General features: G+C 44.3%; 1 protein-coding gene across 4 annotated transcripts in view; it reads right to left on the reverse strand.

Moving 5' to 3' along the window:
* TEAD1 (TEA domain transcription factor 1) overlaps positions 1-20,059 on the reverse strand; it is a 269,214-nt gene extending 249,155 nt beyond the window's left edge. For 3 of the 4 annotated variants that reach the window (XM_054438557.2, XM_063671151.1, XM_054438556.2), the window contains exon 1: positions 19,934-20,059. The gene's annotated coding sequence lies outside the window, so the exon portion shown is untranslated. Of the gene's footprint in view, positions 1-19,196; positions 19,324-19,933 lie in introns of those variants that run through there. The other variant, XM_063671150.1, reaches the window with a different exon arrangement.
* Between the last annotated feature and the right edge of the window lie 3,167 nt (positions 20,060-23,226).

Raw genomic sequence — 23,226 nt, forward strand, 5'->3', positions numbered from 1 at the left:
CTCAAATCCCATACTAGCTAACACCAATTAGCATAGAAAAAGAAGGTAAGAGTTGATAAATGAAAATGAGTCACACTCAATTTTAATTTTTCTCAAGACTGAAAAAGCTCATAAATTCACAAGTAAAGCATAAAGCAACAGTGAGTCCCAACTTCACACAGAAAACACCAACTCGACTCTGCTCTGACTTGGGTACGTATACAAAGTGGGCACTGCTCATAAAGGAGAAAAATAAATACAAGTCACAGCAGACCCAACGTTGGGAGACAACTTCGTGTTTCTCCCTTACTCTTTAAAATATTTAATGAAACAGTTATAAAACTGATTCTGAAGTCAGGAAGACTGGCCTGAAACACTGCAAAAGGAAAAAAGAAAAACGGACCCTGTATATAAGGAAGTAAATTGCAAGTAAAAGCAAGAGACAGGCCAGAGCTTGGCAAGCTGGCGAGTGTGTTAGTTTGTTCTCTCGTCTCTCCCCTCTCTTTTTTCTCTCAAGTGGAGAACAAAGAGTCGATACTTCAACTATACATATGGAATCCAGAGCTTTCTGCCTAGTGTTGGCTTGCATGTCCCCTAGTTTTAGGATTCACTGGAACACTAAAGCCCCTTGAAACATTTGCCATGTGTTTGCTGGGGCACTTCCCCGGACTCAGCCTGCCGCCTTTCCTGACTGAGTTGTGCCGGGCCGCACAACAGAGCAGGGTGTGCCAAAGCAGCCTGACATTCAGATCAAGACCACAAATTATAAACAGTTTCAGTAAATTGACTCAAGTGCCTTTGTTCCTCAGACATACATCTTCCTACCGCTTACAAAGGCAGGCAGCAGAACCTAACCACCAACGCGGCTATAGCCAGGACTGGGAAAGGAAGTTATTGAAGCCTGGATTTCCTGCCTTTGCTTGTAGCCAAGAACTATGAGGCTTGTAGTGGTTTCAGGAACTGACTCATCTCATGATTCATGGATAAGATACTGCTTTTAATATGTTTCTGACCCTAAGATTCAGGAACATCAAAACCAGTCTGAACCTATGCTTCACTCTTATTTGCAAATGAATATTCACAGCAAAATAAACAGGAGGACAACGGTTACTGAAACAATCAAAACATCATGCCAATGGCAGGAAAAGTGGAATGCAGGCATCACATGGGAAGGCGTCATCAAAGCTTAATCCATGGGCTGCGACTTAACAGTGTTTCAACTTCCCAAAAGTAGATAACAGGTGGGATAAGGTTTATTTTTAGATGTCATTCCCCTAGATGTAAAAATAGATTTAGCACAGCAATATTTTAATTCAGGCCCATCTGGGGTTGTGACTCTAAATATCCAGGATGTACAGAAGCATGTAGCTTAAGATTTAACTGTTCCAGTTGCAAACCAGAGTTCAGAGTGAGCTGACCAATGATTAATGGGTAATAAAGGACTCGCATTGGAACTCATTCTCTTAAATCATCCTCTGCTAGACGGCTAAAATTCTGTATTTCCACCCATGTGCTGACTGGCCTTCTCTGTCCTTTACTGTGCGCATGCACACACGCACGAACACACGTGCACACAGCCCAGGACTTAAAAGCGAAGTTCTTTAAAAGTACTAAGCACCAGGGGCTCGCACCTCTGGCTGCTTTCCATGATGTTCCCTGTGGATTTATTCATCACAAAGAGGTCCCCACTAGAAAAAAGTTTTAAAGCCTCCCTCATTCATGGACTGTTGGGTTCTCCCCACTCTCCCCACACAAGACATTAAGCACAGGACCAGTAGGGGTGGTTTTCAAAAGCCTTTATGGGTTTCAACACAGCCCAGTTGCACAGAAGGAAAAGGGGGAAAAGAACACAAAAAACACAGGCTGTTCTGTGGGGTGGGGGTGGAGGAAGCAGTAAGAACAGTTGACCAGGCAAGGCCAAAGTGCAGGGGCCGGCTGGCAGGCGCTGCATGGCTGGGCTCCTCCAGCAGATTTACTGACATGACGTCAGTGGCTCCAGTCCAGCTTTTTCTTTGGTAGCTTTTACCACTTGCCTCCTGAAGCCTCCACTATGTTAGGGAGCCACAGGACCATAATGAAAATTCCCTTTGTGAAACTGAGTTTACCGCGGGGCACAGAGGCCTGCCTTGTGAATTACGGGGCTCTTCCCCCAACTCTCAGTGCCCATGGAGGAAAGCGGGGGCGGGGGGGAAATAAACCCCTACAATACTGTTCTTTCCTTTAATACAGAGGAACCATTAAATTAAGCTTGCGGCTTTAAAAAGAAAAAAAAAGCCAGGGTGGTGGGTGAGGGGCATTAAATGTGTATCCAAAATTTCCCAGGCCAGGATGCTGGTTAATTTCTCAGTGGTGTGGAGAATGATGATAATTTCAGGACTATTCACTTGTGCCGTTGTGAGACTGTGTTGGCTGCACTGTGAACGCATACAGCTTTGTTTCACCAACAAAACAAAAAAGTATTACTGAAGCTAAAACTGTAGGTCTGAATGGAAACTCTGAAGAAAGCATTAGAGCTTGTCTTTAAAATGAGCCCTACTTTGCTGGGGGGACTGGGGGGGGCTGGCCTAAGTGCATAGTCTATGATGCACCAACATGGGCATAAAACAATTTCCAAGAAGCTAAGACAGAAATTATAATACTAAAAAGAAGTTTAATAGCAGACTTGTTAAATAAAAAACACTCATCTTAGACTTACAGGCCTACTACTATAGGCCCGCAGCACTAAAACAATAGCTATGTTACGACTAGGGGTCCAATGCATAAATCTATCTAAAACTACAAATCTTTAACTTATTTAAGCTTATAAAAATAGACTAGTGATAAATTCTTTAAATGACTAGGACATTAAATACATTCTATTTTAAACACTTTGGAGAAAAAGTACAAAGCTTAATTCAATCAATATTTATTGAAACAGATGAGTACAAATGCACCCAACAATATCATCGAAATACAGCTTGCAGCCTGAATGGCTCACAGTGGTAATAAGACAAGGAATCTCTCATGTCCTGGTTATGTATACAAGGAATAGAACAAACTATCAGGCAGACATGATGAAGACAATGACTAAAGACTTCTGTGAAGCCTACATTAACAGCTTTGGCCTTCAGGAAGCAAGTCAAACCACAAACCATCCATGGTAATTCTTCAGTTTGGTCTTTTTCTTAAGGGAGAAAAGGACAAGATGACAAGCACAAGCATGAAAGTGGCAAATGAGAGCCAAAGAGGCCAGGCATGAGCAAGTGTGCAAGGAAAGCTTTTACCACGATTAGAGTTGACATGGCAGGCAGGATCCATTTCCAAAGGTGAGCAGATTATTCAACTGAAGGAGTGGAAGGAGAAAAAAGCAGAGAACCTAGCACACACATCATAGCCTGGAAACTCCATTTCTCAATAAAAGGAACCCAAACTCTGCAGAAATGGTTCATTCTATCTCCCAGAATATACAAGAGGTTGGACAGCAAGGAAACTATAAAAGACTATTAATAGGGTCACATCAAAAGGCCACAGGAGCCAACTAAAGAAATTCCCGCTGGCCAAAGACGAAACAATTTGAGCATCAGTAAGAGGAGGAACTGCAATGGACTGAAATGCATTCAATAATTTAAAATCAGTGATTGCCTAATGATATGCAAACAAAAAAAGAAAACTATCTTTCCTTTACAAACTATATGCTAGGTTAACCATATAGTTGCTAAGAGAATCCTTCTCCATAAAAGAAGGAATGGGTTGGGTGAGATGGCTCATGCCTGTAATCTCAGCAATTTGGGAAGCCGAGGTGAGCAGATCGCTTGAGCCCAGGAGTTTCAGACCAGCCTGAGTGATGAAACCCTGTCTCTACAAAAAACTAAAAAACTAGCCAGGCATGGTGGCGCACTGACAGTCCCAGCTATTTAGGAGGCTGAGGTGAGAGGATCACCTGAGCCCGGGAAGTCAAGGCTACGGCAAGCCGCGATCGCACCACTACACTCTAGCCTGGGTGACAGAGTGAGTGAGACCTGTCTCCAAAAAGAGAACTAGAGTATCAGAGAACCAGCAGTTTGCAAAAACTACATGAAATAATAGATACAGGCAGAGATCATCAATCAATGGAACTAACATCAAGAAAAAGTGACACTGTACATTGTGTGCCTCCTGGTAGAATACTAGCTATGAAATATTTGCATCAAAAAAATTTTTAAAAACCCTGAATTAGATCAAATGTCAACATCTAAATTCCCATTTATAGGAAATACAGAGGATAAGAGAATAAAATACACAGTACCATGGAGATACAACTGCAAAATCCAGAACGAGGCAGTCTAGAAGAGAAACACAGGGGCTTTTGTAACAAATCAATTACAAGAAAGGTGGGGATGCGATTTAAAGAGTTTTAAGAAACACAGCAACCAAATATAACCTGTTGATCTGGTTTGGGACCCTCATCTAGACCAGCCAACTGTGAAAAAACATTTATGAGACAATCAAGGAAACCCAAACAGTGACTAGATATTTGACATTAAGGGCTTATTATTATTAATTTTTTTTTTTTTTTTTTTTGAGATGGAGTCTCACTCTGTCGCCCAGGCTGCAGTGCAGTGGCACAATCTCGGCTCACTACAAGCTCCACCTCCCAGGTTCATAGCATTCTCCTGCCTCAGCTTCCGGAGTAGCTGAGACTACAGGCGCCCGCCACCACGCCTGGCTAATTTTTCGTATTTTTTAGTAGAGACGGAGTTTCACTGTGTTAGCCAGGATGGTCTCAATCTCCTGACCTCATGATCCACCCACCTCGGCCTCCCAAAGTGCTGGGATTACAGGCATGGGCCACCGTGCCCGGCCAACATTAAGGAGTTGTTAAAGTGCTGGTGTGATCACGGTATCATAGTTGGTTGTTTTTTTTTTTAAATAGAGTCATATTTTTAAAATAGGTACTAATTTACAGATGAAACGGTATGACAACTAGGAATGCTTCCAAATAATCTGGTGGGAGAGGAGCCAGGAGTTTACAAGAATAGCCATGAGGTGATGATTGCTGCTGGGTGATAATGGGTGCACAGGGGTTCAATTGCCCTCTACTGTACTAAACTTTCCCAAAGCAAAGACACTGAAAATCTAAAATAAAAATAAGATTCTGCTCCTGACCCCCTCCTTCAAAAAGAGAGACAGATGCTACGGAAGAGGTACCTGGCACTCTACTTCACAGCTGCTGGATGATGGTAGTCACAATCATAATTAGCAGCAGCAGCTAACATTTATGAGACACTTCTCTGCGAGTCAGCACTGTGCTCACCCTCACTGAACCTGCACTATAACCCATAAGGCAGGCACTTCTATGTCCATTTCAGGGGTTAGGAAACTGTGGTTCAGAAGGATAAAGAGATTGCCCAAGGTCAAACAGATAAGTGAAGGAAACCTGTGTCATTCCACAAGTTCATAAGCATAATGCGGATGAGAATGAGTTATGTTATTCCAAAATAGTAACAACTATCAAGAGTGCTGGGAACTCTATAAGCCAACAGATTCAATCCAGTGTTAAAGAGAGCAGAAGCGGTGCTTTTCTGATGACCATTTTTGGTGAAATGTAGTGAACTGCAGGGTAGAGTCTCTGAGATCTTAAAGTGATAAGAGCAGAGGAGAAACGGTGAAAAGTGGAGGCGGGAAGGGTGGATGTGTTTTCCAGGGAGGAGGGAGAGACAACAGAAAATATGAAAACAAAAGGGAAATAGCCTGACAAACTAAAAATTTAAAAACAAAACAAACAAACAAAAAAAAACCAGAAAAACAACAAAGCAGGAAATCCAGCAAGAGGGGAAGCTGGGGCAAAGCTTAAAACTAAACCCGAAGGAGGAAGATGAAAAGGCAAATAAATGACCCCCAGTCAGACCAGCCTGTGTTAGTTGGGAGGAAAACCTCAGGACCCTGAACTGAGAAACTGGAGAGCGGAGGAAGCAAGACACTTCTCAATGGGTTGGGGGAACCAACAGAGAGGCTGACAGTGGGTCATTCACTATATTTCATTTAAACTCACATGTTGAGAAGTACTATTATTTTCTCCACTTTGCAGAGGAGGAAACCAGAAGCCCAGATAGAGTTAATCACTTACTCAAAATCACACAGCCAATAGGCAGAACTGGGGCTGCAACCAAGATCTGACCTCCAAGCCATGCTTTCCGGCTACCTTGCTAAATACACCAAGCACTAGTGAGAACTGCATAGTTAGGACAACACCAAAACAGCCAACAGAACCACCTAGGAAGAATTTAAGAAATGCATGAAGACTAAGGTACAAGCAAATTGGGAAGGGGGGAAAGTCATGAGCACAGAGTCCTAAAAACTGGCAATCAGTGATCACACACCTTTTAGCTGAGAGACACCAGAAACAGGTAGACAGGAGAGAAAGTTTCTATCAACCAGCCCCACTGCCTCCCACCAAAAACCAACCAAGGTGTCAAAGAGGGGTATCAACCCTGTAAACAACCCCATTTCAAAGCCCCAGTGTCTTTTTCAGAGTCCTGATTATGAAGGGCTCTGGGCAAGCAGTTAACTCTCTTCTGCCAGCTGCCCCATCACTGCCCATCACTTATCACAGGCTAAGCTGGTCATCTGGGTGGGAAGAGAGAAATTCACCCCATCTCAGTAGGTTCCCAAGCACTCCCATTCTCAAAAAGTGAAGTCAAGGTCATCTGCCTAAACCCTATTCCCAGCATGAGGCTATTTCCATATCCAGGCCTTCAGGGTGATGGAGGGGGCTAACTTATTCTGCCTGCCTGCCAACACAGCACATTCCAAAGCAAAACCAGATAAACTCGCAGGTCCAGTTCCAAACTTCCAAACTACAGCAGTCCCCCCTACCCACTACACCCACCTAGAGAATTAGGTGGATTAGCCCGGCCCGGAGGAGTCCTGCCCCCTCTCTCTCAACGGTGAGTATAACCAGTCATGGGGGTGAGGGGTACTGGTCCCCACAGTCCTGGAGGACTGAAACCACAGGAGAGAGGTGAATGGGGTAGGATAAGTAATCTCTGAAAGGCTCAACTGAGACACACCCAACTTTTCAAGACCTTAGCCATATGTTTGTAAGAGGGAGTAAAATGGGCCACCAAGAAAACACAAGTATTGTGTCATTTTTCTGGGCAAATACACTAAATGAGAAGCCTACCTTTGTTTCAACGTCACAGTCTATCTTAACTCCCTTCAAATGCCACAAGAAAACCTGATAGGTGACTTGATGTGCAGTCCTTTGTTAGCCTGACAGCTGTGGAGTCACACAGATAAAGAACTGGTTTTAAAGTGTAGCTGTGTGATGTTGGGTAGGGCACTAAGCTTCTCTGAGCTTCACCTTCTTCAACTACAATTGCAACTCTTATATGGGCTTAAGACAGAACCTGGCCTGTCAGCCTTCCCTTCCTATCCAAGAAGCCCAGGAATTAGCACAACTAAAAGTGAACTCAGCAGTACTGCTCCTCCTCGACAAAACCTGTCTTTGAGGGTTATGGATGGTCTGATAAGATAACAGTTCTCCAGGACCTTTCTGCCTAAGGCCTCACACATTTTCTCTCTTTAATCAAAAGCACAGCACAAAAAAACAGCTAGAGGGGCAAGAGGCAGTACAGCATCATCTTCCCAGAAAGATAAACCAAAGATTTTCAGATGACTTACCTAAGGTCACAGGAAGAGCCATAGCAGAGGATTCCCAACCAGGACTTCCTTCCACACCAGCTAGAAGTGGAGAGACCAAGACCCAGCACTTGGAGGACTCTCAAATGCCTTCTCCCAGTGAACCATCCCAACAAGGTAACAGTTCTCCAGCACAGTTCTCAACAGCAAAGTCTGGACGCCATTGTTTTGGGCAGAGCTGAAACACTGGACTGAACACCTCCACTCCTGCCTGAAGTCACTGCCTAAGGCACATCACAAAATAACTAAACAGCGGTGTCAAAAGAACCACCAGGAACTGAGCAGTGTCACTCCAATTACTTTTGGTTTTAGGCAAAGTTCTAAAAGTACTAAAATTTCTTTTAAAATTTCTAAAATTCCACTCAATGTCTTCTGGCTTATCTATTTAGATGCATCATAGAACATCATTACACAGTCTCCCTCAGAACAAAGGTAAGTGAGTTTGAAACCCAAGAATGTCAAGAGTGCCAAGACCACAGGTTCTAAAATATAATCTGAAATCCCCCAATTCCATACAGTACAAACCAACCTTTCAGAATACCACTGAAAAAAAACTTCTTTCTAAATTAAACTTTGTTGGTCTAAAAGGAAATGAACCAATGCTGAATCATTCCTATGAATGATGAGAATTATTTTTAAAAAAATACTTATGAGTGCATCCACAGAAAAGAACAAGGTTTGAAACAATTTGGTTGAAATAGCACAGATTTGAAGGGAAAGTTGTTTCCTGAAATTCCCCTCTATTGTAGCTCTGGCCTCAGAAATGGCCTGGGACAATCCTTCAAAAGTAATACTGTTATGAGCTCAATACCAAGACACCACAAAGCCCTCCTGCCCGGGATTTTCTCTCCATTCTAGAAAAGTCTAGTCTGCCAGTTTCCCTGACAATTTCCTATTAGTACCACAGGCATATAATTTATCATCCAAACTGGGACATTTTGATAGTAAAGGAGGGTTCTTTAAGGATTATGCCAAGACAAGCAACATAAACCAGGATTATACCAGGCAAACAGGTACTCAGCCATGGGGAACCATAAAGGGCAGCCCTGTAGAAAATACAAACGGGCAAAACTGCCACAAAAAGTAACCAGGAAGAAGGCAGCCAGGATCTGGTGGATGGACACAGGAACAAGGAAGACCAAGTTAAAATTAAGAAAAAAGCTAGGTAGAGCAGAGCCTGAAACTTGAGGTACACATTAACCTGATTCTAGGTCCGTTTTCTCCCATTCTTAAGTCAATCTGCAAATCAGATTCAATGACTGATTCGTGGCCTCCCATGCCTTCCAGGTGTCTCCTCTTCATGATCTCCCACTTTATCCTTTAGGACTTAGTTACTGGATTGTTTAAAAGTATAATCCACAAGGATGGGTTAACATGGTAAACATTTATCATTCCACACTATTGAAACTGATTCTTTCTAAAGTAAAAAAGTTTTATTTTAAATACTACTACTGTTTATCTTTGAAACAAACTATATGTTTTTTCCTGGCTCCTCTCTAAAACCAACTGGTAGAAACTCTTCTTATTAGGTCTGATTATCAGTTTTTAATCACTCGATCACCGAAAAACACGACAGCCAGAATGCTGGGGATACCATGGTGGGCATGACAAGATGCTGTTCTGTGTGGTGACTAGATCCACGGATTTATTTCCTTATGAGATATGATTCACATACCATAAAGTTCACCCTTTTAAAGTATGTAATTCAGTACTTTTAGTAGACTCCCAGGGTTGTGAATAAGTGCTTTTAAATATATTTCCTCCCCTCATCCACTGTCAGCCTGCCTGAATCTAAGTCTCTCTCCTCAACCAGACTACTCTCCTCCCTCAATAATTCTTCATTTTAATTTTTTTAAAGACTGGGAAACCAGATTAATTAGCACACACGTCTATACACTGCTTAAGAGACAACAGGAAAAGATGTCAATAAAATGCAGGTGGTCCCTGGCCCAGGCTCACACAAAGCAATCTTAACTGCTCAGACCAGTCACTGGGAGTGGCCCAGATCTAAAAACACAGGCACACTGACACACCCAGAAGTGTAGCTGGGAATGTGAGCAGAGCAGTACCAGCTTAAGCCAGCTGACTTTGAAAACACAAGGTTCTATCACCAGCTTCCAGAAGGAACTCAGCTCATCTACCCAGGAAGTACCTGGAGTTAGGCACTGGAATTCACAAACATCCTCTTAAACATGCAAATACACTGGCTAAAGAGATGGGCAACCATTTATTCACGAGTGTGAATTATTATGAGTGACATTTAAGGCCCAGAGGAAGCGAGTCTTAGGAGAGGGGCAAAGATTTATCTCTGGAGCTTGGAGTACTGAGAGAAACGAATGGCCTAGGTTTTAACAGCAGCCACACCTACAGCTCTAGCCTACCAAGCCAGCACTTACCTAATCTAAACTTTACTCCAACTCTTCCAAGTAGATAACATCATCCCCATTTTCCAGATGGGGAAACTGCAGGCACAGAGAAGTGAAGCAGCTAGCCCAAAGCAGGTATTAAGAGGTGCAATGAGGGCAGCAAAAGTACCTTTCTTCTCCGCACCTGAAGCTGAATGCCCTCTGCACCCCAGGGGGGATTATGCAATGGTTTTACAAGGCGGCCCGAGACCCTAAGCATTGTTTCGCTATGAAAAGATGAGTTGCATTCAACCACTTACAAAAGAACTTCTACAACCCAACCCCAATGTTAGGAGTATGGCTTTCAAGCAAGAAGCTAAGGAAAAGGTTTTCTTTTAGACAGATGAAGTTGCATCATGCTATCCAGTTTTTGAAGCATTTCCATTGAATTCATACTGGGTAAGGAATGACCTCAAATATTATGTATTTACTGATGGATTTCCTCCACTTTATGAATAAGGGAAGTGTGGTTCAAAGCGATTAATGGTCAAGGGCTTTATGGGCTTGCTTCAGCCTCTCCTAGATTTCTATCTGTTTGCCAGAGACCAGGAATCCGGATCAGATTCTAAGTAAATGCCTCAGCCTTGGGTGTTCCTCAAGGGTCACTGTCCAGGGTGACTTGGCAGAAAATCCTTAAAGATCTGTTATGCAACATAACATTTGAAGTTGCTATTTACTGAGCATTCACCATACCATGTGTCTGGTACGTAGTGGGCACAATTGAAATTTATAGATGGGGACACCGAGGCTTGCAGAGAACAAGTAATTTGTGCAAGGCCACACTAGCAAGTAACTGAGCCAAGGTGTGTCCAACTCCAAATCTCTGATTTTGAACCCACATTATCCTGTCTTTTTCCAAACCAAAATCAGGAAACAGCCCACTGTTCATGTCAATCAGTTCCCCCCTCCTACTCCTTTCAATTAATTCCTCACAGCCAAGTTTCAAATCTGTAGTAGCCCATTACTGGCAACAAACCGTATCGATATGCGAGGGTTAAGTTCATTACTCAGGAGAATATTTCACAAGGTTTGTTTATTTTCTAACAACCTACTCCCAACTCACCCCCCAAAATGGCATCTGGAAAAAATCCTCCTGTTCCTTCAAAGCCCAACTCCAACATCACTTCCTCCGCAAAGCCCTCCTCAGTTCCTACCACAGGGCAACACAGCTCTTCAGATGTATCATGAGGGCTTACCCCAGTGAGTGTGTTTCCCCTTTATTCTGATGTTACATAAGGAAATCCATGCTCCTAAAAAATATAAACGTGTAAAAAATCCCACTCCCTCGAAGCAACCCTCAAGGCAACACCCATCCATAACGTATAACCCCCCAGATCCTTAGGACTAGAGATGCAAACGTGTTGTTTCAACATTTCACTAACCCTAAGACACCACTGCCGGTAAGATGCAGCAGGATTTTATTTCAGACGTACTACTGTGAAACAAATGATGTCACAATGCTTATCACTTAGAAATATTATTTTATACAGATTGAAACTTTTTACTCTCTATCAATCTTGTGCCTACATAAAAAGGAAAATACAAGCTAAATAAATTGGGTAACATAAGCTAAAGTAACTTCTCAGAGTGATCAGTGTCCATACACCATCACCCTCTGTAACAACAAGGGTATTCTTAGGAATGCTCACTACTGACTCTGGGATTTTCTTCCTCTCCACTGCATTCACTCCACAGGCTTTGGTGAGAGCATGCAACATCAAGGGTCATTACCACCACCTGGCCAGCCATACTGTCAAACACATCCCAATTTCAAAAATGTTCAAGCATGTTAAAAATGTGTACCTTGGAACTCACAAAATACCATACACACAACTTTCCCACTGGATTGCCATGACCTCTGTACACGCCTGTTTTCCTTGCTAATCTGTAAACTCTGCCGGGCAGGGGAGTTTTACTGATTACTGTTCATTAGCCACCTTTTCCTAATTACTAAATCCCTGGCACACAGTAGCACCCATAAATGTTTAAACGCTCAGTGGCAAGTAGTAGCTCCATGAAAACCAGGAGCATCTGGATTTCAAAGAGCCCAAGGTGAAGGGAAGAGACAAGGAAGGAAAGAAGGAAAAGCATGGTGGTTTATCCACAGTTCATCTCCAGAAAGCCGTCAGGATTACCCTTCCTATCCCCTCATTTTCCAACACCAGGCATACCACCCAAGGACCTCTAGGAGCATCCCTGCTACTCAGAAAGCAAAACCTCTATAAGCAGCCAGACAGAACTCCGTTCTCAAGCCCCTCACCAGTAACCATGACACACACCTCTACAATCACATCTGGAAACAACTGCTACACTCCCATGAGGTAACAAATGAATGCCGAGCACAGAGAAGGTGGTTCTGGTTCATTTTATTGCTTCCCCTGGATAGAAAGGTGAGACCTTAGTTTTGTGCAGGCTTATCTTTAAAACCAATGAAGAACATCTTAGTGAATTCCATAAAGATTCAGCCTATGTTCCTAGGTATACTGCCTCACAAATATAGAGGGAAGAAAATCACATTCAGAATTAGAAATGACCAAATTTAACCTGATTCTATCTGCAGACAAAAATTAGAATATCTAAATCAATGGTTCCCAGCCAGGAGCAGATGTTATGATGGGGCCTTTCAGAAATACGGACACACTGCACCTACCACAACCCACCTAAGCCTCCACAGGTGGTGCCCAGGCTGTAAAAGCTCCATGGAGGCTGCAGTGCACATGCTAAGGTGGGAACCACTGATGTGGCAGGAGCTTCCTGGAGCAGGAACAGAAAGAGGCTGACCTGGGTTTCAGTCAGAACCATCCTGAGTTAGCCATGTAAATGGATCCATGTGCCCTGAATGACAAACCCAAAAGGCAAAATGTGAGAAAAGGTGCAGGGCCTGGAAAGGTGAGTGAGAACACGCAGCCAGCGGGAGACAGGAGCGGGGCAGACAGCCTTGCCCTAGCTTCCCCCATGCCTGCCACATATCAGAGACACAAGTATTTGGTGAATGAGGGTCACACGGGTGATGAGCACGTGGTCATGCACACCATCAGACTTCCACTGAGCCACCTACTAAGTGCAGATTCCCTAAACTGGCTCCAGCTGAGGCAAGAGTTGCCCTACCAATTCATCAGTAGGGGAGATTTTAGTTTTGCTTCAGCTTCACTGGACACTTGAGTGGTGTTCTGGAAGCATTTTCCACTTTCACAATTTCTAAGCATGAAGGAAGCTGCTTCTTGCCTCCAAATTACAAATGGCACATTCCCTGATTTCAAATTATATAAAAGGTAATAATTTTTGCATTTTACGGCTAAGGTAAAATTTAAAGGTGAAAGGAAATTAGGGAGGTATTCTGAATGCATAACAAAACTAGAAACCTTTCATCAAAATTTAAAAACAGTATCAAACTCACTCCTTCAATATTTAAAGCAAAAGCAACTTTGAATTAAGAGAATTTCTCGGCTCGGACAATATGAAATGCTATTAAGTATCTGTTTTCTGTTTTTCTCTCAATGACAATACATGACAAGGTCTTCTAAGTGCCCAGGATTTCAAGATGGGGCTGATGGTTCCTTCAGCTAATGGAGCTCTAACTCTAACCAGCATTGTCTCTCAAAGGCTTTGAGATGAAAAGGCAGCCAGCGAGAAAGGATTGAAAGAGATTCCACCAAAGGAAGCATCCGCTCACAATGGTTTCAGAATCAGTTAGCCCCCAAGACACCCCCAGCCACAGTAATGGGTGATCTGAAAATGAAGCATATCAAAATGCTATTGATAAGCTAAATTACCAGACAGCTTATCTGAGGCCCACATCCGCCATATGGTGCCCCAAGTTCTGCCGCCTGTTGCTGCCATAACAATAGGCACGCCTACCCAGAAAGCACCATCGGACAGAAACCCAGCAGCGGCGGCATGTGGGGCAGCTACTGTGTTTACATTTTATTTTGTGCCATTAGCTTTGTTCCTCCCCCTATCCCAGTAGGGATTTGAAACACACACACTTAATGTCACAAATCCCTGTTACCTGCAGAATGCATGCATGCACACTGCATGTAAGCACGTGTACGGGGATAGATCAGGTGAACAGAGAGAAAACCAGATGTCAACTTCAGAAATGGAGCTGCCCAGTGGGGGAGGGCGAGCCAGGCAGTCTCCCAGCTAGAGCTGCAAGCAGACAATGCGCTTTTCTCAACAAGCTCGGGCGGGCGGGCCTCGGGGAGTGGCTATTTAAAACACTTGGCTCCTTTTATTTCACCACCACGGAAGTGAATTCGGTTCTTAAGTGCCAGAGCAAATGAAGTCATTCGGTTTCCGCGGGCTCTCTGCATCTCAGCAGAAGGAGTCAGGCTGGATGAAAGTCGGAAGGCCCATCTAAGTTGTTCTTTCTTACAATTAAAATTGATTCCCAGAGGATTAGGCGCTTGGGCTTCATTTACTTTTTTTTCTTTGAAAAGCTATTAAAGTCAAAGAAAAATTAAGGGATACAGACACTGGGATGAACGCCGTCAAAGATGACTCCCTTCACAAAATGCCGTCAAGTCACAGAGTAAAGAAGGAGCAGATAAAGCAATTACCTTCTAAAGGCTCGGTTGGTATAAAAGATTAACAATGATTTCTGTCAAATAAATTCATAACAATTTTGTATTTCTGCTCTCTTAAAAGACTTTCCCATTTTTGCAGATGGTAATAAAATATTCATTTATTTAGTTTACTATCTATTAGAAAAACACTGGTTTTCAAAGAGAACTCAGCAGTGTGTAGCATCAGGTTATACAAAAATGCTTGGACACAGAGCAAAGCAAAAAAAACAGTCTCTTAATATTCAGATCTATTGAATTATTACAGAAAGGCACTCATTTCGTTCCTCTAGATTTACTCACACCTAAGCAGACAACATTCTTGGATGAACTTTTCAAATTTTCTTAAACATTCCAAGTTTAAAAAAAAAAATCCCCTTTCAAGTTAAATTGAGATTGCACTTGAACACCATCCAAGAGCAGAGCTGAACTGAATTATGATAATTAGAAAGCTGTGCCTATTAAAAAAAAAAAGCAGCACAGTTGATGCATTTTTTTAAAAAAGTTCATGCCAGAGAATATAAGTTCAATATGTTCTCACATAATTAACATTTCCCACCATTAGCAGCAGTTTTTCAGTTTATGTATCAGTAAGAACAACAGTGTTGTATATTCCCAGTCAAGAGTGTTTCAGTCACTTTACACATACATCTAAACCTGGCAGATGCCTAAAAGCAACCAGAATTTCCCACTAGAGATGATGGATGCTTAACTTGTTCATCAATAAGCCAGCTTTTTCTTTTAAACCCATTTTCCAGGGTCCCATGCCTGCAAATTAAAACTGCTAATGAAATCCTAGGACACAGCCTTCAAAACAAATGTGAATCATGAAAAAGGATAGAAAGCATTGCATTAGGATAGTAAAGACCAGTTTTAAACAAGGCAGGGTGGGTGTAGCGCATGCAACACACCCTTCCCTTGGCCTGCCACAAAGGTAGAAAAAAGATAGCTTTTTACAAGGACCTTCCCCCTACTCCCCATCACACCACCACCACCACTACTACCATTATCCAATCAAGAAGAGGAAACCAGTGAGTTTCACAGTTAGCCAAGACTCCCGGACTACTGGAAACTATTTTTTTGAGAATCCTCTCAACTATGCAAAAAGTCAGTGGACCAAAGGAGAATTTACAAGCTAAGAGCAACCTACCCTTGTAAGAAACATCATCCTGAAAACCCACCCACCAGGGCATCCCATTTTTACTTTGACTAAAATAAAACACATATTTCAAAGCTACCCTATTCTGTACCACTACAAAACTGGAATGTATTTGAAAAAATGGTCAAATTTCAATTCCAAATTCAAATATGGACCACGAAGCTCATAATGAGAATCTTACAGATTGAGGACACTCAAGAGTTCACAGCTTTGAAACAAAAAATAAAAACCCACAGAAAAACACTCCAAGTATTTAGATTCAAATATACTAGCACGCCACAAACTATCCCAAGAAGAGAGAAGCCCCAGAACTTCCCTGATTTCAGAGGTACACAGTAATTGCAATACAACAAGGTCTAAATAAGGTGTCTGTCAAAAAGCTCGACCGTGAAATATGAAGTGCGTAGGATGGACTTGAATCACCTGATTTTATCACTTTCATGAATATGAAAGAATAAAATATATCACTGATGTGGTTCAAACACAACTCCAGATGCAACTTAAATACCACAAGGTAATCTATGCCTTACTATAAAATAAGAAAAAGCACCATGCAGCTATAAAAGATTGTGCCAGCCATCAATCAGTCCCCAAGCAGCCCAGCAGCAGCACAGCCTAGGTTTGTCAAAGGGGAATAAGCTTACAATATATTTTTCTGGCTGAGTCCAAAAGTTGGACATTAGCAGTTTGCAGTTCCAGCCACTGAACTCCAAAGGGGCAGCTGTAACGCTCACATTTAACAACAAAGTTGGCTTGCATTTTCTTGCAGTTCTACAGGGAAATCTGGACACTTGTTTTGGCCACATTCTTTAGTCTTTGGAGAAAACAGACTCTAAAGTTTTACCACTAAACAGATTCGACCTCTAAACACAGCTTTCATATTTATTTATTTATTTATTTTCCCTTTCACAATCTCTCTACTGGGTACAAGTGCCTAAAATGGAGCTTAAAAGTGTTATCCACCTACTGTCTGTATGTGAATATGGTTATTTTTAAGTCCACCAGTTCATACATACAGTTATTTGCACCAACCTTGAGTGATAAGACACAATTTTCATTTGCAGGCAGCATAATTATGCTCACAATTAACACATAACACAAGAGATTGGAGAGAAAAGTAATCCCACAAATGCCCAGGCTCTTGTATGACCACCATGTATGAGAGATCAATCCATTTCTGAAGCAACCAACCTTAAAGTATTGTTAATGTCACAGCTCATTTCTTCAAAAGTCTATTTAACATTTGGGATCTACATGCTTTAAACTGTTCGTACTATATACTTTTCTGCTGAAAATGTAACGACAAATATGATCTAAACACTGATGATAAAAGTATATTCTTCCCAAACGTTCCCGTTAAGAAATGCCCTCATAATTGTTGCTCTGTATTCTAAGAACCAACAAAACACAAAATTGTTTGTAAACTGCTGAAGCTCAAGCAGGGAAAAAAACTCGAACATTTTTTTCCTTATGACTTATTTGTTCCTTTTTCTAAATAAAAGGGGACTCCAGTCTCCCAAGTGAGTATATTAATATATAATTCCTGCTGTATAAAGTAAGTGGGGGGAGAGAGGAAATGGGAAAGGGAGGAGGAAGCCGACTCCCCCTAGGCTGCCCTCCCAAACCCGCCCTTACGTGTAATTAGTTTGCTGCTGGGGCCTGGGCACACATTGTACCACAAGGCAAGGAAAAGCCTCTCAGTGAGAAATTCCTATCAGTCTGGCTCAAACTAAATTGGGATGTCCTCCCCCTTTAAATTAAATTTAATTAAGTATATGTCATGGTGAGTCCTGGTTTTTGTTTTGGGAAAAGAAAAGAAAAAAAACCCTCCAACCCTCCAATAATCTCTCTCAGGCATGTTCCCCGGAGTTCATTACTTTATAAAGGATCACACAGAGGAGGAATTTACACAAAGATTCTTCCCTATAATTTTCTTTACCCATATTGTCAAAGCAAAGTGTCATACTGGTTTTGTTTCAAGCTCGTTTTTAAAAAAAAAAAAAAAAGTTCTAATATTCCCCTAAAACTGCAGATCAAATAATATTTACCATTAAAGTAAAAATAAAAGTCTACCTTGGCATTCTGATACCATCAGCAAGAACCCGTAATGGATATAGCTTATCATCAGTTCATTTTTTATACCAACAATAAATAAAAGAATTGTTAACTGTTTAAAACCTGAAATCTGAGAGTTCAACACAGAGTTGCACATACAAAGAAACACTAAACAAAAATATCTGTGACCATTTATGGAAACAGTGAGATTAGAAAAATAAGCCTTTCCCCAAAAATTCAACAATTCAAAACCTCACTACTGACAAAAGGTTCAACTAATCCATTTGTCTTTCCTGAGTCACTTTGTAATTAGTTCTACTATTTCCTTCTAAAGAGGAAAAGATTCCTAAGGAAGTTGGATTTAAGTCTAGTCCTTGTAAGCATTCAGATATGCTTGGACCCGAAGACCCTGCTGTTTACAGAAGGGGGGCACAAACCCAACAGGGAAAGGGTGAAGCACCGGGCGTAGCCTGAAGACTGTTCCCCAATCTGTGCCTCAGAGAAGCCCCTATCCGTAGAAGACCAGCAAGATTCACTGCAGCCTGCAGAGAAAGGAGCCCACTCCCGGCTGTGACTACACAGTGGATCACATCTCCCTGAAGGGAGGGATATGTCTACTCAGGTAACCACTGCAGGCACCCAGAGCACCCCAAGCCATCAGACCACCTGAACTTTCAAAAACAACCAAGGTGGAAAGCGGGGAGAAAGAAATCTGTGGTTGTTGTGAACTGATATGGTTCTGCTCCTTTGCAATACGTGTAGTGTTTTTAGTATTTCTTTTTACTATTTTGAAATGTGGCAGGCTTAACAGACCTTTCTGTCCCAAGACCTGGGCTCCTTCCAAGGCACTGTTTTTAAACATGGCCTTTTTACATTCCCTGCTCCCGGAACATCATCTGTCTCTAAGTTTCCAGGGCTCACTGAGGTCAATTTTCATTTCTGCAAATCACAGGAAGCCACTTGCTTCTAAGAAGTTAACAACCCTCCTGAGAAACGCTGGTGGCTGGTATTTCATTGTTTCATAAATATTTTTATATAGTGACACTATCCAACTTTAAATAAATCTTTTAAAAAAGACAATTTAAAAGCAAAGAAAATTCTGATCTGGATTTCATTTATTTTCATGAGAGGGGAGGTGTGAGCCCTCATTGTTTTCGACTCGTTAAAAATATTGCTTTGATTTTTTAAAAAATACAAACGTTATTTTTTTAAAAAGAAGAAAAGTCACAGAAGTTGAACTTTCTTTACAGCGGGACTCTGGACTTTTGAAAACAAGTGTTGCTGTTACGAACAAAGACTAGAAGTGTACCCAGATTTTCTCCCCCCCGGGGATCATTTCTCTTCCAATAAACAAACAAATCCTCCAGTATTTCCTACCGAAAGGGAAGGGAAGTTTTCCAGGGAGAGTCTCCTCCTGGGTTTGGTGGTAACTGCGACTCAGTCTTTTTTGGACACAATGTTTCTGCTGACTCCTGAAAATTTTCCACTTGAATGTGCAATGAAGCGGCGGCGACGGCGGCAGCAAGTCCTGGAGAAGCGGCAAAGACGACCGTGCCCTTTTTCATCTTTAAGAAGAAGGAGCGAACCCCCCGCCAACGGCACAAGTCGGCGCAGACCCGGGCCGGCCTCGGGGGTACCCGGCGCCGGGGGACGGCGGCGAAAGCAGGGGGGTCCGGGCCGGCTCCGGGCTCCGAGGCGGCGCCGGCGGCGGCTCTGCCCGCCCGCGCTCGCTCCGAACTTCTGGCTCCCCAGCGCACCCCGTGCAACGCGCCCGAGGGTGTGTGCGTGTGCGCGCGTGCAGGCGGCGGGAGAGGGGGCGCGCGGGGGGCGCGGAGCTGCCGGCCGGGCGCCTCCAGGGCCGCCGCCGGGGGCCGCCTGTTGCTGCGCGGGCTCCCAGCGCGCGGCCCAACTTGGCGTCCTGGCAAGTCGCGCGGCGGCGCCCAGCCGCTCACCTCGGAGGGGGCGCGGGGAGGCGGGTGTGGGGGCCCGGCCGCGGCCCTCCGCGTGCCCGCCCGCCGTCGCACACAAAGCAGAGCCCGCAAAGAAAGAGCGGCCCGCGAGGGACGCGCCGCCGGCCCCCCGCACCCCAGCATCCGCCCCGCGCGCCAACTTACCTCGGCCCAGGGAGCCGCCGCAGCGCCCGGCGAGTCCGAGGCAAACTTCGGCGCCGCTTCCCCCGCCCTCTGTTCGGTGCCCGGCTCCCTCCCCGGCTCCCGGTCCCCGGGCCCGGCCACCCCACCCCTGCCTAGCACCGCTCCTGCCCCGGGGCCGGCTGGCGCGCTGGGCTGCTGCCCGCGCTCCGGGCAAAGGTGGAGGGGTGGGGGGGCGTCACTGCATGGCCTGTCCCTGGACGCGGCCGCCCCGGGCCCGGGCCCCGCCGCGCGGAATGGCCCGCAGGGTGGAAGCGAGTCTGCAAAGTGCTTGGTGGGCGCCCGCGGCGGGCGGCGGGGCCGCGGCGGCGGCAGCAGAGGCTCGGCTCGGCTCAGGCGGCGCGGCGCGGCGCGAGCGATGCTAAGAATGTTCGGAATGAGGACAGGAATGAAATGAACGCCAGGACCGAACTCGCTCCGGAGGGGTGGGGCCTCGGTGACGTCATGCGGCTTGCCGCCCGGGGCTGGAGGCGGGGCCTGCCGCCGCCGGTGACGTCATGGGGAATCGGGGCGGACCGGCGCGGCTGCTTCGCCGTTGGGGCGCGGGCTCTCGGCAGCTGGGCGGAGTCTCGCGCCCACGGGGGAGCGTGGCTCGCGCGGGAGCCGCCCTCCGTCTCCCGGCGCGGGCTCCGGGCTTTGTCCCGAGCCGGGGCGGGGCGGGGCGGACGGGAGCTGCGCGGCTTGGAAGTCCCTGCGCTCGCGCGAAGAACTCTGGAAGCCTGGGTTCCTTCCAAGGGGCAGGCGCCGAGGCCGGAGTTGCGCGCGGCGCGCCTACCGTGCCTCAGTTTCCCTAGTCCGGGACGCGGAAGTGCGATGGCTGCGTTGAGTGCTCCCGGACTCGCGGAAGTCTGCAAGTGTGGGGAAGTTTCCTTTCTGGTGATTCAGATTGTTGCTCTCGAGCGCGGTGGACGCCGTCTCCGGGCCAGATTCCCAGCCTGCCATTTATTTCTTCTCTTCCCTTTCACTTTTATAAAAGTTCACAGCTCTCACTCAAGTCGAAATCTGTCTTACTGTTGGGAAAGGAAAACCTTTAGCCTAGCAAAGAAGGATAATTACAGAGTTCGTAATAAACCTGCCCTGCTAGCAAGGTCTTCTCCAAGTCAGTTAAAAAACTGAGTTCACTCATCTCTGCCGGTTGTACTTTTCAAAAGTAACTTCCTAAACTTTAAAATGCTGCATCCGGCGACTTTAAGTTAGCCCTTTCTTTATTGAGAAACTTCATTTCATTAATAAAGGAATCATTTTAACCCTGCCATTGGAGGTAGTGACGCAAAAGTGACATAGACCCAGTCGGTAAATCAGAAAACGGGTAAAATCGACCCACTGGGGACAGAACCGTCTAAAGTTTCGGGTGATTGTTATAATTATTTAACAAGCTGCAAAGCGGTTCCGGCACAGTGGACCTCATTCCTTCTAGGCACTTGGCTCTCTTTTCCAGCTGAGGCCTCAGGATTAAATGACAGAACACATTTTGTGCCCGAGGAATCCCTATATCCCTCTATATGGGTAACTGAGGGAACTAGACTGTGAGTTACTGCAACACATTTCTACAAAACATAACTTTTACTAATACATTGTTTTCCTTCTTTTTTTTTTTTTATTTTATATTTGGAGACAGGATCTTGCTCTGTCACCTAGGCTAGAATGCAATGGTGCGATCCGGGCTCGCTGCAGCCTCGACGCCCTGGAATCGAGCCATCCTCCCTTTTCAGCCTCCCAAGTAGCTGGAACTACAGGCACGCACCACCACGCCTAGCTAATTTTTAAAATTTTTTCGTAGAGATGCAGTTTCACCATGCTGCCCAGGCTGGTCTCAGACGCCCGGGCTCAAGCTGTCCTCCTGCCTCGGCTTCCTGAAGTGCTGGGATTACAAAAGTGAGCCACTGCACCCAGTCTTATTAATACATTTTTAATTTCAACTCTTGAAGTAATCGGAGTAACAAGCAGTTGTAAAAAATAATAATAAATCGTTTGTTCACTTTGCCCAGTTCTCCCCACTGGTAATGTCTTCCAAAACTCTAATACAGTATCACAATTGGGATATTGACATTGATACGATCCACCCATGTTATTCAGATTTCCCCAGTCTTCCTTGTATGTATTCGTACGTGCCTGTATTTAGGTCTATGCAATTTCCTGACTTGTGTAGGTACCACCACAGTCAAGTACAAGTGCATTTTATTTCTAATTCATAGGCAATGATAAGGTAATACAGTGAGGTTCACAATAATGAACCCAACCACCTTGGCACTGGTTTTTGGAAATGTGTTAGAAAACACATAATTAATTTGGCATTAAAACTGTACTGGTCATATCTCTCTCCAAATGTCATCTTCTAAAAGCACCAGATAAATTTCGATGGCAGTGCCAACCAGTTAGTAGGGTTTCTAAACCACTATTTGTTGGCCCAGTATACCTGGGCACCTTTCAGACTAGTTCCTGTCTTTATAGCCACTTTGCAATACAATATCTCCCCAATTCCATACTGAATTAAGGAAAAATTCCTTGGCCTGGAATCCAAAGTTCTTTATGACATGAGTGACTTTTTGACCAGTATTTTCTCCAACTTCTCCTGTGTGTGTATTTTTTGAGACTCACCTTAAAAACCTCTTCCTCCGGGAAGACTGCTAAACTAAATATTTCCTCTCTAGGACCCTTGAAGCTCCTTGCCCCAGATATGCTTCTTGTATTCTGTTAGTTACTAGCATATGTGTGTTACTGGTGATGCCTACCTATCTGAGCCCCTGGAAAGTGGTCTGGGTCTCATGCAGCTAAGTATGCCCTGCCCAGGACATACAAATGGGAAGTGACTCTCATTGTCATCTCTCCACTCTTCCAAATGCTTTCACTCTCCTCAGCCACCTTGATCAATGCATAGGACCAGTGCATGGATTTAGGGCCCCAGCACCTAAGGGCAGGAACATTAACTGCAACCTGCTAAAATGACAGCAGATACCATATACTGCATCCATGCTTAGCACTTGGCATTTTACATTTGCCATCTCAATTAGTTCTCACAGAACCTGTGTAAAGTAGTAATTAGTACCCCCAGTTTACACAAGGGAAAAACTGAGATGTTAGGGAGGCTATATAACTTGTCCATGGTCACATAGCCAGAAGAGAGTAAAGTCAGAACCTGAATTCCTTCTGACTCATGTTTATAACCTGTATTCATAACCCCTGACCTCTACTGTCACCAAAGCTGAAATGAATATAAATCAAAGCAGTGGAATGCCAGGCACTGATCTAAGTACTTT

The sequence above is a fragment of the Pongo pygmaeus genome, chromosome 9 (genome assembly GCF_028885625.2).
Source record: "Pongo pygmaeus isolate AG05252 chromosome 9, NHGRI_mPonPyg2-v2.0_pri, whole genome shotgun sequence".
In the NCBI taxonomy this organism is placed as follows: Eukaryota; Metazoa; Chordata; class Mammalia; order Primates; family Hominidae; genus Pongo; species Pongo pygmaeus.